We start from the raw sequence: 15,832 nt of genomic DNA, 5'->3' as shown, positions 1-15,832 counted from the left end.
GCGGCGCTCGGTTTGCAATCACTGATAGTGGCGACACGCGGGTCCGACGTATACTAACGGACCGCGGCTGACTTAAAGGCTACCACCTAGCAAGTGTGGTGTCTGGCGGTGGCACCACAATATCTTCGCAGCATCCTTTCTTCTAGGACTGCTAGTCCTGCGAGGTATGCAGGAAAACTTCTGGTAAGTTTGGAAGGTAGGAGATGAGGCAGTGGCTGAAGTAAAGCTGCGAGGGTGGGTCGTGAGTCGTGCTTGTATAGCTCAATCAGCAGACTACTTGACCGGGCAACACACAGGTCCCAGTTTCCTTATCCAGTCCAGCACACAGTTGCCATCTGCTGGGAAGTTTCATTGCGTCTGTGTTTAAAATTACTTCGTCAGCTGTTTTACTGGCGATAAGTTTAGACTCATGGTCGCTGCAACCTTAACATAAAGTAACTATGTGGAAGACTGTCTCACGCCTGTCGGGTCTCTGTTACGCCAGATGCTTGGTTTAGATCGCAGAGGGACACTGTGGCATCTCATGCCTCGTGAGATTGGGAGTGACCGAACCCTGTCTTCGGGTAGTAGGAAGATGAATTGCAGCTGTACAAAACTAGTACCGTGTAGTTATAATTAAAGTGCACCTAATAAAATTTTTGAAAAGAAATGTAAAAATTTTCCACGCTGCATCCAAAGGACCCTTATTAAATTTACTAGAAGAAATAGAAATTTACGCCCATCACAAAAACGAGCCTCTAGATTTATTGAACGAGCAGCTTGATTTTAGGGGAAAATATTTCTTTGATCTTTTTGAAGACTTGTTAAAATTTTGACTGCTCTTTCGTTTTTTCTCCAGTCTATGTTTTAGTTTACCTTCTTTTTATACGAGTAATGCCGACTCGTGATTTTACCATTAGCATTTTTCTATGATTAATAACGTTTTAGTTGCTTCATATTTAACACTGCTGTTATGTTAGTATTCTTAATGTTCTGTTCCGAAAACACGCCCTTTTTTTCTTCACAAACTGTTTCTTCACTAACAGTCTCCTTTGAACGGATTTTGTATCCTTTAATTTTGCATGGGTTATTTCCTCAGTACCATTACTTTACATAATATAATCTATTACATGAAGTTATAAACATTTCGTGTTTAACACTAGATGTAACGGAGCTCTGTATATCTAAAACCTTGTGCTGCTCTTTGTATCTATGCTCCTTTTCTACATATTAGGCAAGATTGCTTCTTATCTAAGCCCCATGTTTCGCTATTCCGCCATTCATATTACTATGAATAATCTTTAACGATTATTATATTCACTATTATATTTTCTATTTATTTTTTACGTGTCACATCGATAGAGGACGTCGTTTTTACGGCAACCCTTAACGTCTACATACATCGTCTTTGCTGTCGTTACAGCACCCTGTGCCAGCTTTTCTGAATGTTCGTGTAAGGTTGCATTAAGCAAATCTTTCACTGGGCAAGCGAATGTTTTCTTGCATGAAAACCGTGATTTCCGCTGTTTCATCATACGAATCACATGCGGAAGAAGGAGGCCTTGATAATTTTCAGACTTCACGGTACGCCTGACAGGCCCCACCGGTTGTATTTTCTTCACAGAATAGCGAACCGTGAAAGGTGGCTACACTGAGCCACAGCGCCAGAGATCGCGCTAGAGAGTATTGTTCCGCCGCCTCCACTGGCAGTGATTATTGAGATGTCGTAGTGGGCAGTGCTTGGGGTGAGCTCGTGGTAGTCAGTGCTTGTTAAGAACTCGTAGCAGAGAGTGTTTGTTGAGATGTGCTAGTAGAGAGTGCTTGCTGAGATGTGATACTGAAAAGTTCTTGTTGAGATGTGGTAATAGCGAGTCGGTGTGGAGATATATTGTAATGATTAGAGTGATTTTGGTCAATATATGAAGGTAACGAAAAAAAAACACGTGCATGGGGGCTTATTTATAATACAATGAAAATAATTTTAATTTTTTTGCTTTAGTAGCTGTCTGTTCGATTACGAAGTCTCGTAAACGGTTGGCCCTGACTAGTATTATTACGCAATCTGACTGCATAGAACAACAACAAAGAATGAAATGGAAATTTTCATTAACACAATTAATTAATTAAGTCCCCAGCAACTACAAAACCTATGAAACCAAAACACAGGTGTCACTGTTCTGTGTGTGGAAGTATGACTCAACGTACACATCTGGCACGGTTCTTCTTCAATAAGACAAGAAATTTCAAATATCATTTATACTGAAGTAATTAAAGAAAATAGAAATACTACAATTGCGCAAGAAAACCAGGATTACACTCTAATACAAGAACACAAGCCAGATGCTTTGTTGACTGAACCTGTAATGAAGCATTATTTACGACATTAAATAATGAAAAATAAATCAAGTTTCGTTACCTTCATATATTGACCAAAATCACTCTAATCATTACAATATATCTCCACACCTTTCAACCGATAATAAAGATGCTTGTGATTCAACAGCACAAAGTCAGAAACGACGAGTGCTATCGCTCTTCGTGGACAACATGCGGTTTAAAAGTACCTCAAATTCGGTACTTCTATGTATTCATTGCAAACTAGTGTAAAATGTGCCCCGTTGCTCCATAGAGTATTACACAGCCACAACGTCGATCCGTGCCAGCAACCGAAGAGCAAATTCAGAACGTTGCTGAGGATCATGAGATTTCAGCTGATAAACTGTCTGGATATTGTGCGAGTACCAGTGTTATATGGACCTCAAAACTTTCAGTAGTGCTGGCCATAGGGATGGACAATTCTCGTGACACTGCACTACCAGGAGCACGTGCTGTATGGTCAGTTAAAGCAACAGAACGTCGTCAGTAATTTCCACCGGTATAGGACGCCTTCCAGGTGCCTCTCCCATGTCATCCGTACTTTCGAATTTCATTATCACCTTCTTTTGACTATTTAATGACATCGGGTCTCTCCTCACTTATCTCAGTTCTCGGTAGTCTCTTAATGCAGCACTGTAATTGCTGCTGTTCACATAAAACAGTTTCACTAACAGCGCACGGTCTCTCTTCTCGATAGCCACACTGTTCACTCTCGTTGTGGTTCCTCAAATGAAAAGGGCCGGTTGGAGAATATTTTTTCACGCAAGCGACCTATCATCCCCCCCCCCCCCCCCCCCGCCCGCCCTTCCTCTCTTTTATCCTCGTAAACTTTCATCCCTGTCAACTTTTGCTACTAAGTAACGCAGTTCACACAAAATTTGCCCTTGAACGCCTCTGGTGCCCCTCCGACTCTGATGTCCCAAGCGACCGCTGCTAATGGTGATACGTCCTGTACGGATATCTTAAAGTTGTGGTGCCTGTCACGACGCTGCCAGTTTCATGCCCCAAGCGTCGGTTTGTCTCCCTTGGGCCTTAGACCGGACATCCAAATGATACAGTGTATATCACACGGTAATACAAACAGTGTATCAGGCCAGATTTGCACGTGCTGGCCAAAATTGGAACTAATCTTTTTCCAGCCTTGTAACGCATTACCATGTCTACAGCCGCCACTGGAACTCCGTGAGTAGCTGTACTTTAATCGTATCCACCCAGTATATCGTCGGGACACCGCTCAGCAGAAAACTTCCATATACACTATGTGATCAAAAGTATCCGGACACCTGACTGAAAATGACTTAAAAGTCCGTGGGGCCCTCCATCGGTAATGCTGGAATTCTGTATGGTGATGGCCCACTCTTAGCCTTGATGACAGCTTCCACTCTCGCAGGCATACGTTCAACAGGTGCTGGAAGGTTCCTTGGGGAATGGCAGCCCATTCTTCACGGAGTGCTGCACTGATGAGAGATATCGATGTCGGTCGGTGAGGCCTGGCACCAAGTCGGCGTTCCGAAACTTCCCAAAGGTGCTGTATAGGATTCAGGTCAGGGCTCTGTGCAGGCCAGTCCATTATAGGGAGGTTACTGTCGTGTAACCAATCCGCCACAGGCCGTGCACAATGAACAGGTGCTCGATTGGTCGATCATGTTGAAAGATGCAATCGCCATCCCCGAATTGGTCTTCAACAGTGGGTAGCAAGAAAGTGCTTAAAACATCAATGTAGGCCTGTGCTGTGATAGTGCCACGCAAAACAACAAGGGGTGCAAGCCCCCTCCATGAAAAACACGACCACACCATAATGCCACCGCCTCCCAATTGTACTGTTGGCACTACACACGCTGGCAGATGACGTTCACCGGACATTCACCATACCCACACCCTGCCATCGGATCACCACATTGTGTACCGTGGTTCGTCACTCCACACAATGTTTTTCCACTGCTCAGGCATCCAATGTTTACGCTCCTTACGCCAAGCGAGGCGTCGTTTGGCATTTACCGGCGTGATGTGTGGCTTATGAGAAGCCGCTCGACCATGAAATCCAAGTTTCCTCACCTTCTATCAAACTGTCACAGTACTGGCACTGGATCCTGATGCAGTTTGCAATTCCTGTGTGATGGTCTGGATAGATGTCTGCCTATTACACATTACGACCCTCTTCAACTGTCGGCGGCCTCTGTCACTAAACAGATCGGCCTGTATGTTTTTGTGCTTCCTTCACGTTTCCACGTCACTATTACATCGGAAACAGTCGACCTAGGGATGTTTAGGAGTGTCGAAATCTCGCGTACAGACGTATGACACCAGTGACACCCAATCACCTGACCACGTTGTACGTCCGTGAGCTCCACAGGGTGCCCCATTCTGCTCTCTCACTATGTCGAATGTCCGTTCTCGCTTCCCGCACACGGGGTCCCGGGTTCGATTCCCGGCGGGGTCAGGGATTTTCTCTGCCTCGTGATGACTGGGCGTTGTGTGTTCTTCATTAACTCGCAAGTCGCCGAAGTGGCGTCAACTAAAAAGGACTTGCAATACGGCGGCCGAACATCCCCGCATGGGGCCTCCCGGCCAACAATACTATACGATCATTTCCTTTCATACTATGTCTAATGATTACTGAGGTCGTTGATATGGAGTACCTGGTAGTAGGTGGCAGCACAATGCACCTAATATGAGAAACGTACGTTTTTGGGGGTGTACCCATACTTTTGATCACATAGTGTATATATTTATTAGATTTGATAAGACAGAAAATGAAATATTACATCAAGAATTTTAACTTTGGAAACTAAAACATTTTAATCCAGGCTAGTGTTCGATTGCGGGTGAGGTCACTCGAATCTTTCTTGCGGGAAGTAATTGTGTTGTCAGGCCATCTTATATCTCTATTGTACTGCAGTGCGTCACCTTGGGGAAAACTAGGAGAGTACTTGTTCTGCTGCTGCGTAACCTTCTATCTTCGTTATCATTCATGACTGTTAATTCCTCAGGCCAATGTAGCAACAGAGGTAGTAAAGATCAGTGTTTGTGTTTTAGAGTGATCGTTTACTGAGAGTATCGCGTATACTTCAGTATTCTGACCACTGGTGGTCAACCGTAGAGTAAGTTCCCACCAGGCCGGAACCCTGTCTCAACATCGGACGGCGTTATAATGGCAGGCACCGTTCCCAAGCACTACGTCTACGAGATCCTAGCAGATGCGCACGTTCTGTGGTTTATGGCCTCGGGGACAATTCTTTAGCGGATTGACATGTGAGCATATATTTTACCATGTAAAAAGCGGGGTGGACTGGAGCTGTGTTATTAGACATATGATGATGAAGTTCTTAACAAATAAAAAAAGAGGGACAATCTTAGTGATTGTGGATACTAATAAAGAGAAATAGTCTTATAAGATAGTTATCTTTAGGAAAATGTCGTAAATCAAAGCGCTGTCAAGATATTTTCAGTGATGTATATTTTAACATCAAACAATAAATTAATTACAACCGTCTTCAGTGCTCAGAGACTTAGATTAGAAGGTAAGAGACATTTAAGCCCTTTCTACATAACCACTCTGTGGGACTGCCATTTCTTCGATAGGAAGGTGATGTTACTTTTCAGCAGGATAATGCACTTCCGCACACGGCTGCTGCGACGCAACGTGGTCTTGGTTGTGCACAACCACAGCGCTGGTTAGCAAGGTCACCAGTTCTCTCGCCTTTTTGGAATTACGTTCCTCAGTTATTTTATTTGATGCTCACTTTTCCTCTGTCTTTTTCTTCAACTTTTCGAGTTGATATTTGAGCAAAAGGGACGGAATCCGCCATTACTCTATGTTAATACTAGACAGAGAACATATTGGATTATGACTGCTATACTGATAGGCCAGTACAGACACAGATGTACTAATTTTGTTGAACGCACTTACTGAAAGATACGGATAAAATATAAGGTAAAGTAGCATTTCTTCCGTGTTATTTCTATATATCTAATGCACTCACAATTTTATACCTGTTTTTAATCTGCTTAAGATCAGTTATTAATTATGTTGTCGCTGTCCGCTGATATTTCCGAAAGTGTAATTATCAACGACGGTATGTTATCATAAAATACGCCCATCTAAGATGTCTTTGTTAATTTATAGCTTTTGTCCACAGAACGCTTAACGCAATCGGCTGCTTCAATCAAATTAACATTATCACTAAATATTATCAAATATTATTATAAGTAATATAAATTATATGTGTGCAATATACATTGAAACTTTAATACGCGGACGGTATAGTATGTCATATTTCATGCAAACACAAGTAAAGATACAACCGTTGTGGTCTGGTGCACGAAAGGAATGTGTAAGAGGAAAAAAGAGGAAATGATGAAACATATTTCACAGAATGCCAGATGAGCTTTAAGCGGAGAGACACAATTTCCTTTTTCTTCTCTTTGAAATAAACTTCGTTATTCAACTTCTCGCAATCACCATTCAGGTTCCTAATACAGTCCCGTAATATTTTTGGCTTATTTGTAACAAATGGCCACATTAGCACGTATTGCAACGAATAATATCATTTCCGTGGTCATATATGAGCAACTGTAGGGAAAGCAAATATATTCATTCATCTGTCTGCTAAATATCGCCCTAACACAGTAACTCGTCTACTACAGAGATCACTGATAACTCTGCCACAATTTACCGAAATACAAGTTGTACGATCCTTTCGCCACTTATTTCGGCAAGTTTCAAAAGAAAAGTAGAAATTATCCAAAATAAAAAAAAAAATAAAAATATGGGTCGCTCTTCTGTGTCACTATACACACTAAAGAATATGGGTTACCTCGCGCTGATTACCCGATGGAAATTGCTTTCTATAACTGTATAAAGCACGCAATGACATTTTGCAGGTGCCTACCACTCACGCTACGTAGACACATTAGTAGCACCTCGCGTGTTAAGGAACAACGTAAGTATAATTTTCCACGTGCGCCCTCAATGAACAAGTGACAAAAACGCTTAATGGCATCAGGGAGGCGATGTGTGCGCTCTTTCGTGCGGTGCTCGTCGCCTTCCACGAACGGTAGCAGCCCTGTACTCCGACATTCATTCCTTCGAAAACAGAAATCTCAAAAGTACATGCGAGTAGCTTAGCGCCCGCTATTTCGCTTGTTTAGACAGTTTTTCTTTAATCGAATTTGTATGTTGTTAAGCCTGTTGCTCTTATGTAGACCCGCACGCAATGAAAGAGTTAGTAACCATTTACATTGCTGCCAGTCTTTGCACGATTAAAGTGTTCCAATGGGTTTAATTTAATTTCATGTAGCAAGTTGAAAAAAGAAACTGGATGATGAGCTATCTTACTCTCGGCACTGAATTCTCTCATCTCTATCGGATATTCCTGTACATGGAATAGTATTTAAGCTTGGTATCTGTTTTCGGAAATGTTCAGTTTGCGTAGGAATTACAACAAAAATAATTTTATAAACAGATGTTAGGCCTACTGAAAAATAAATGTATTGAAGATCTGTTACTTTTTCTTTGCGATTCTGACAAAGCCGATTTGTCGTTATGATTGTTAAATAGCATTCTCTGATTTAGTTCAAAAATTGCAACACCTAAATTTTTCGCGCAAATTAAGACCATAGGAGGACGGCCTTTTCTGAATATAATTCTGACCAAAAAGCGTTTCTACTTTTCGTCACCTATTTCACCCTCTTACGGGACGGAATCCCACTATGCTCCAAACGTTCTGGATTGGGGAGTGATCCGGCGTCCTTGCTGGCCAAAGTAGGATTTGGCAAGCACGAAGACAAGCAGTAGACGCTCTCTCCGTATTATCTTGCTGAAATGTAAGCCCAGTATGACTTGCCATGTGGGGCAACAAAACGGGGCGCAGAAAATCATCCAATTTTCCTAAACTCGTAATCATTTCTTTGTCGCTATATGTACATCACAACTACCTATTTCCGTCCCATTCGGATAATTCCTTGGTGGTATGTCATTTCGTGGTGCGTCTGTTTACTTATTTATTTGCCTTAGAGTGTATATGGCTGTTAGATTACTGAGTAATGAACCAAACACAATTAGTTTTGGCTCACCCTAAGAGCAGAGATCACGTCGCTAGCACCGAACACGTGACGGGCCAGGCTCAAATGAGCGTAGAATCACTGTCTAATTTGAAATCAAAGACGGATAGTTATTGCGTCTAACCCTCATGTCTATAGACAAGGAATTCATATGTTATAACATCCGATTCGAAAAAGTCCCTTACTTCCGGCAACCTGTGTCTCCATCAGCATAATTAGATCATAGGTAACTGTCAATCAAAGCTTTTGCTTTTCTTGCACGCCCAGAATCAGCATCTCGAATCTTTTAGCTTCCGTTTGCTTCCACATCTCGATTTTTTTTTAGCCTGACATATAGTGATGTAATGACGCCATCATCCTTTGGTGTCACTCCTATGCTTTGCAATGTTGCTAAACCCTACAGCTACAGGGTTAGCTCAAACGTCTCTGAGAAAACTTTGGTATTTAGCTGCTTTTTCATATAACCTTTGAGGATCACCGCAACGACCTACGGTGGGGTCCTGGCAGTGTTCTCGGTGGCTCATATTTGGTATGCGAGTCTTACATTTCACGTCGCTATATTATATTTCCATACGTAACAGAGAGACCATGTCTCTTTGGACTGAAAAACAAGGCTACTTCAGGAAATTTGTAGTGCTGAATATGAACTGGTTTGGATTTTGGAAATACAAACATCAAAAAAAGTTTTGCATCACCTCAGTACCGAGACTTCCGGAACCAGTACAGAAAATTGGAACAGAGATCAACATAAACATCATTTCCGCCCTTTTTATTGCTCATGAAAACCACACATTGCATGTTGTACCACTATACAGCGAGACCTTCAGAGGTGGTGGTCCAGATTGCTGTCCACACCGGTACCCCTAATACCCAGTAGCACGTTCTCTTGCATTGATCCATACCTGTATTCGTCGTGGCATACTATCCACAAGTTCATCAAGACACTTTTGGTCCAGATTGTCAAACTCCTCAACGGTGATTCGGCGTAGATCCCTCAGAGTGGTTGGTGGGTCAATTCGTCCATAAACAGCCCTTTTCAATCTATCCCAGGCATGTTCGATAAGGTTAATGTATGGAGAAAATGCTGGCCACTGTAATCGAGCGATGTCGTTATCCTGAAGGAAGTCATTCAGAAGATTCGCACGATGGGGGAGCAAATTGTCGTCCATGAAGACGAATGCCTTGCCAATATGCTCCTGATACGGTTGCACTATCAGTCGTAGGATGGAATTCAAGTATCGTACAGCCGTTACGGCACCTTCCATGACCACCAACGGCGTACGTCCGCCCCATATAATGCCACCCCAAAACTCGCTGGACAGCTTGTCTAAGGCGTTCAGCCTGACCGTGTTGCCTCCAAACACGTCTATAACGATTGTCTTCTTGAAGGCATATGCGACACTCATCAGTAAAGAGAACGAGACGCCAATCCTGAGCGGTCCATTCGGCATGTTGTTGGGCCCATCTGTACCGCGCTGCATGGTATAGTGGTTACAAAGATGGACCTCGCCATAGACGTCGGGAGGGAAGTTGCTCATTTTGCGGCCTATTGCGCACAGTTTGAGTCGTAACAAGGCGTCCTGTGGCTGCACGAAAAGTGTTATTCAACATGGTGGCGTTGCTGTCAGGGTTCCTCCGAGCCATAATCCGTAGGCAGCGGTCATCCACTGCAGTAGTAGCCCTTGGGCAGCCTGAGCGAGGCATGTCATCGACAGTTCCGGTCTCTCTGTATCCCTTCCATGTCCGAACAACATCGCTTTGGTTCACTCCGAGACGCCTGGACACTTCCCTTGTTGAGGGCCCTTCTTGGCACAGAGTAACAATGCGGACGCGATTGAACCGCGGTACTGACCGTCTAGGCATGGTTGAACTACAGACAACACGAGCCGTTTACCTCCTTCCTGGTGGAATGACTGGAACTGACCGGCTGTCGGAGCCCATCCGTCTAATAGTCACTGCTCCTGCATGGTTGTTTACATCTTTGGGCAGGTTTAGTGACATCTCTGAACAGTGAAAGGGACTGTGTTTGTCATACAGTATCCACAGGCAACGTCTATGTTCAGGAGTTTTGGGAAGCGGGGTGATGCAAAACATTTTTTGATGTGTGTAATTTATTGTTGCCTAAACCTTCCTTACTACTTGTATTGGTAGGATGGTTAGGTTAGTGTTGTTTAACGTCCCGTCGACAACGAGGTCATTAGAGACGGAGCGCAAGCTCGGGTTAGGGAAGGATGGGGAAGGAAATCGGCCGTGCCCTTTCAAAGGAACCATCCCGGCATTTGCCTGAAACGATTTAGGGAAATCACGGAAAACCTAAATCAGGATGGCTGGAGACGGGATTGAACCGTCGTCCTCCCGAATGCGAGTCCAGTGTGCTAACAACTGCGCCACCTCGCTCGGTTATTGGTAGGACCTGAGGCAGAAAAAAATGTGTGAAAAGTAGCATATGAACCGCAAATAATAATTCTATAAGCATTATTCTTCCTTGGATTCCTGCCAGGTTTTATTACTTATCCGCCGGCCGCTGTGGTCGAGATGTTCTAGGCGCTTCAGTCCGGAAACGCGCGGCTGCTACGGTCACAGGTTTGAATCCTGTCTCGGGCATGGATGTGTGTGGTGTCTTTAGGTCAGTTAGGATTAAGTAGTTCTAAGTCTAGGAGACTGATGACCTCAGATGTTAAGTTCCATAGTGCTTGGAGCCATCTGAACCATTTTTATTACTTAACCACAACAACATCTGAGTTGTAGACAATGACCCGAGACACTCTCCCGCAGCTTCGTCAGAGCTGTGGTAGTCCTTCCTTTCCAAAGACTTTGATATCGACGGGCGTTAATCTCCACTTTAACAAAAAGGGAAAAAGCGATGTTCCGTCCGTAACGAACCTCCGGTGGACGGCACCGCACGCCACTATAAGCACCCCGCATTGGAAAGCCGCTGAGGCGGCCACGTCTGCCCTGAAAGCCGCCATCCTCTGAGGATGAAAGCCGGCCGTGACGGGCGGCACAGTGCGACACCCGAGGTGCGCAGCGCGTGTGGGGCCATCCGCCAGCGGCACGTTCCGCCATTGTGCGCTTTGTAACGGATTTCCAATTACTTTGCATGAAATGCCCGGGATCGCGGTCCCACCGGGGTATCTCATCAGCGCATCTGAATGTGGGACCACACGGATAGCTATTTGCGCTGTACTGTGTTGAAATTCTATTACGCAGTCCACTTTGGGCCGAATCAAATCCGCGACAAGACGCCGTTCTGCCTGCATGTGGTACCGGGAATCCCATCAAGGGGGAACTCGTCCAGGACAGAATGGCTAAGTGAAAAATCGAACGAGCTCCCCAATGTAACGTTGCTCTATAGAGTGAATCGCAAGGCGTACTTTTCGGTCAGTGTTCTGTTTTGAAATAGATTACCAGAAAAGCAGTCGAATTTGAAGGCTACTACCGCAGAGAACCTCCCGCTGCCCCTTTCAAAGTAACAGGAAACCAATCGCAAATTTTAATACATCATCAACACTAATCCTCGTAATTAAATATATGACACACGTCAACAAAAGCTTTGCACCATCATTTTATATAGAAATTGATGGCACAGAAATTAAAAAATGGCATGCACATATATTCATTTGCAATGCGTCTATATCAATAAATAAACTGTGTTTCCCAAGGTGAAACGTTCCGTTGCTCGGACCCAGTCTTGAATTCGTCGTGGCATACCGTCAAGGATGTCATCAAGCCAGCCTTGATCCAAATTGTCCCATTCTTCAATGGCGATTCTTCTCAAGTCGCGCACAGTACGTGGTCGTTGTCGGCGTCGAAAAACAGGTCGCTTCAATCGGTCTCACGTACGAGGTGCGACAATAAAGTAATGAGAGTGATGTGAAAAAAATTGTTGCTTACCGTTTTAGTCAAGTTTAGCGGTGTCTCCTTCACAGTAGTTCCCTTCTGATTGCACACACTTTCTCCAGCGCTTCTGCCATTGATGGTAACATTTCTGGAACTCATCTTCTGTAATATCCTCCAAGGACCCCGTCACATCTTTTTGGACGTCTTGTGTTGTTTGAAAATGGTGTCCCTTGACCGCCATTTTGACTCTTGGAAATAGAAAAAAGTAGCATGGAGCGATATCTTGTGAATAAGGTGGCTATGATAGTACTGAAATTTGTTTTGAAGTTAAAAATTGCTGTACTGAAAGAGCAGTATGGATGGCGCATTATCGTGACGCAGAATCCAATTATCAGCGATGCTGTCACTGATACGAAGAACTCTTTTACGAAGTCTTTCTAAAACTTCTTTCTAGTAATATTGGTTAACTGTTTGTCCAGTAGGCACCCACTCTTTATGAACAATTCCCTTGGAATCAAAGAAGCACACAAGCATGCATTTCACTTTTGACTTTGACATGCGAGCCTTTTTTGGTCTGGATGATACCTTTGAGCACCATTGCGAACTTTGGCGTTTTGCCTCTGGATCGTACTGAAAAAATCAACTTTCATTACCAGTGATAACAAGGCTCAACAATTCTGGATTGATTTCCGTTTGCTCTAACAGATCGGCTGCCACATTTTTCCGAGTTTCTCGCTGTTGTGGTATGAGATTTTTGGAGACCATTTTTGCACAAATCTTTCTCATATCAAGATCATCCGTTATTATTAGACGAACCGTACCTCGATTGATGTTCAGCTCTTCTGCAATCATTTTCACGGATAATCTTCGATCAGATCGTACGAGTTCACACACCCTGGCCAAGTTGACATCCGTCCGTCAGGTTGATGGCCGTCCACTGCGGTCTTCATCTTCAACATTCGTTCTGCCTTCACTAAATATTTTATGCCAACGAAAAACTTGAGCTCTTGACATAACCTCCTCTCCAAAAGCCTTCTCAAGCCTGCCGTAAGTTGTCGTCGCGTTTTCACCCAATTTAACGCAAAAAGAAATGGCATACCGTTGCGCAATATTATGCTCCATTTCCGTGACGAGAGACACAAACACATGTTAACTTATTACAGCACAACTCATGACTGAGCACTTGCATCGATGTGCTCCTTGGACTAGAAGCAGCTTATAGACCAAGGTCAAAGATATTGTGTCTACGCAAGCCTGCAGGGTTGCCATATCTTGCAAAGCAAATCAGTCTCAGTACTTTATTGTCGCACCTCGTACGTTCAATTAGCTTCAAGTCTGGGGAACAGACATGCCACCGATTCTGGTGATCCTAGCATCCTGATGGAACATGTTCACGACAACAACACGATGATCACGAGAGTTATCTATCATCAAGATGAAACTCTCACCAAAATGTTGGCGATACCGTCCCACTATTGGTCTCAGAACCTCGTCCTTGTACCGCAGAACAGTAAGTTGCCCTATTTGGAGACTTTATGTCAAAATTTTACTAACGAAGTGTCAAATGAAAGGTCTGAATGAGTAGTATTGAGATATCTATGAACCTTTTTTTCACATGCTTTAAAAATTCAAATGAGGAGCCGGAGTGCTGCTTCGTGATTAAAAATGGAGAATTTTGATAAATAAAAAATTGGAACTATAAAGACAGTGGCAGTACGGAAAAGTAAACATAAGAAAATAGGTAATATAATATTAATATCAATTATTTATCCATTGAAAGTATTTCAAATAATGAAAAGTTATATGTGAAGAACACACAAATTTTAATAATATGAGAATAAGATCCCGTATAGAAATTCTGATGATGAATCTGAATTCAGCGGAAAATTTCCGTCTAAATAGAAGTTCAAATGGTTCAAATGGCTCTGAGCACTATAGGACTTAACTTCTAAGGTCATCAGTCCCCTAGAACTTAGTGTTGTGTCAAGACAAGACAGCCTAGACACAATGAGAGGAAGCCGAAAGGCACGCGCTTAAACTCACGCAGGCTGGCGTGAGGTCTGTAACAGGATACGTAATGAATGCTATAAAGAAAAGTACGTAGCTTCTGGAATACTTAACTTTAATCCACATTTGTAGTACATCGCTCTTGTTGATACATTAATAGAATCTCAATATCAATTGAATACGGCGCCTTGCTAGGTCGTAGCAAATGTAGCTGAAGGCTATACTAACTATCGTCTCGGCAAATGAGAGCGTATTTGTCAGTGAACCGTTGCTTGCAAAGTCGGCTGTACAACTGGGGCGAGTGCAAGGACGTCTCTCTAGACCTGCCGTGTGGTGGCGCTCCGTCTGCTATCACTGACAGTGGCGACACGCGGGTCCGCCATATACTAACGGACCGCGGCCTATTTAAAGGCTACCACCTAGCAAGTGTGGTGTCTGGCGGTGACACCACATTCCTCCCCCGCAAATCGGCGAACGGTGGTGTTATAAGGCTTCCGTCCGCCGTGGGGAGGACCCCATGTTGACGTATGCGACGAGGTGGGGAGCCTAACAACAGGCGAGGCTGTGCCACCCGCACCCTGCCATTCGGTCCGAGGGGAGCTAGGGAACGCCTGAAAACCTAGTCCAGGGTGCACGCCAACATGCGGTGTATGCGCCCGTAAAGAGACAGGAGGGGCCGTAGGGTCGACCTCCATCGCGTCGGGGCACCCGACGGGCGAAGACGACAACTGGTCTGGAGCGGGCAAGAGTTCCATGTCGGAGGACAGCTTGTCACGGGAAGCGATCGGCGGCGCGTGACCCAGGGAGGCGCTAGGCAGCTGCAGCGAAGCGTCCACTGCGGGCGTCGCCGGCGGGAGAACAGGCGGCGGCGGCGGCGCGTCGCCATGGGGTAAAATGGAAGGCAGCGTCGGTAACACCTGGGGATGAGGCGAGCCAGTAGATGGGTCCCCAGGGCGCCGATCGGACGGCACCGTCGCTGAAAGCAGACGGGGAGCGGCAGAACACGTGCGACGACAGACGCGGAGCTGATTGAGATGCCGACGCACCTCACCAGAGGCCCCCAAAACCAGATACATAGCGTGGCCGAGGCAGCGAAGAATGCGCCCTGCGAGCCAACGCCGTGAACCTCGATAGTTGCGATAGTATACAACGTCGCCTGGAGCAAAATAAGGTGGCTGCCGCTGCACAAGAACCTGATGGGGCGGATTTAGCAAAGACATCAAGGTTCGATAAGGACGACCGTGGAGCAACTCAGCCGGCGAGCGACCATCTCGGGGCTGAGAGCGAGACGAAGACAAAAAGAGCAATAATGCGTCCTCCCGAGAATGCGACTCTTTCAACTTCAACATCTGTGACTTGCAAGTCCGGACCAATCGTTCAGCGGCACCGTTTGACTGAGGCGAAAACGGCGCGGATGTCAGACGTTGAATACCATTGGCCTTGCAGAATGACCGAAATTCTGCGGACATGAATTGCGGGCCATTGTCGGAAACAATAGTCTGGGGAAGACCTTCTATGCAAAAGATAGCAGATAAGGCTTGGATGGTGGCCGATGACGTCGTGACAG

This window comes from Schistocerca nitens, chromosome 1, assembly GCF_023898315.1.
Source record: "Schistocerca nitens isolate TAMUIC-IGC-003100 chromosome 1, iqSchNite1.1, whole genome shotgun sequence".
NCBI classification, from domain to species: Eukaryota; Metazoa; Arthropoda; class Insecta; order Orthoptera; family Acrididae; genus Schistocerca; species Schistocerca nitens.
The sequence above is the reverse complement of the archived record's forward strand: the minus strand, read 5'-3'. Positions refer to the sequence as shown.